Source organism: Triticum dicoccoides, chromosome 1B, assembly GCF_002162155.2.
Source record: "Triticum dicoccoides isolate Atlit2015 ecotype Zavitan chromosome 1B, WEW_v2.0, whole genome shotgun sequence".
Lineage (NCBI taxonomy): Eukaryota > Viridiplantae > Streptophyta > Magnoliopsida > Poales > Poaceae > Triticum > Triticum dicoccoides.
Window position 1 is genome coordinate 382,629,220 of NC_041381.1, and position 947 is coordinate 382,630,166.

Here is a 947-nt window from a genome sequence, read left to right on the forward strand (position 1 = left end):
GGAATCGCGCACAGGGGGTCATTTGGCCCGGGACTTGGCGCGTTCGAACGAGGAGACGAAGCCGCGTCGCATGGTGTGGTCGGTTGGACGCGGGGGTGACCGGAACTGCGTCGGCGACGAGTGGAGGCGGCGGTGGGGTTCGAGACCTCGTCGGGATCGGCGTTGCAGTGCGTGTTTTGGCGAACGAAGAAGCTGGGCGAGGTCTACGGCGCTCCAGGACCTCGTCGGAGCTACTAGCTCGAGCGGAGGAGCTCGGTGGCGAGCCCTACGACGGCAATGGCGGACGGCGGGGCTCGGCTTGCGGGCGAGCTAGCTACGGTGGAGGCGGAGACGCGCGAGGAGAGGGAAAAGGGGGCCGGAGCTCACCTTGGGGGCACACGGTGGCCCGTTGGGTGACTAGGAGCAGCAGTGGTGTGGATTCGGGGCGGCGGCGTTCATCGGAGCCGAAGGCGAATGCGAGGTCGTGGCGGTGCGGCGGGGCCGTCCCGGTCCGTGCGGCTCGGCGGGGTGGATGTGGAGGTCGAGGCAGCGCCTGGGGGCACGTCGGAGAGGGCCGGGGACAGCGGTGGCCGCGGGATCAACCGACGCTCGGCGACGGTGGCGCTCGGGAGGAGTGAGCGCGTGAGGGAGAGGGGAAAGGTGGATCTAGGGGAGAAGAGGTGCAAGTGGGAGTGGGGAGCTGACGAGGTCAGGAGGCTCGGCCTTATCCCCTCGGCGCGAGCAGCGGGGTGGCGAGGCGGTCGGGCGGCGACCGCGCGGGCGCGCGCCTCTGTCGGGTGAACAGGGGAAGGGGACGACCGCGGGGAGGAGTGGGCTGGGCTGTGCACTATAGCAATGGGCTACAAGTGCACAGTAATAGCTAGGCCCTTTTCTATTTCCTTTTTTTTAATTTACAGAGAGAGAAAGGGAATTATTTGGCCAACTATTTCACTTAGCAAAAATTTGGG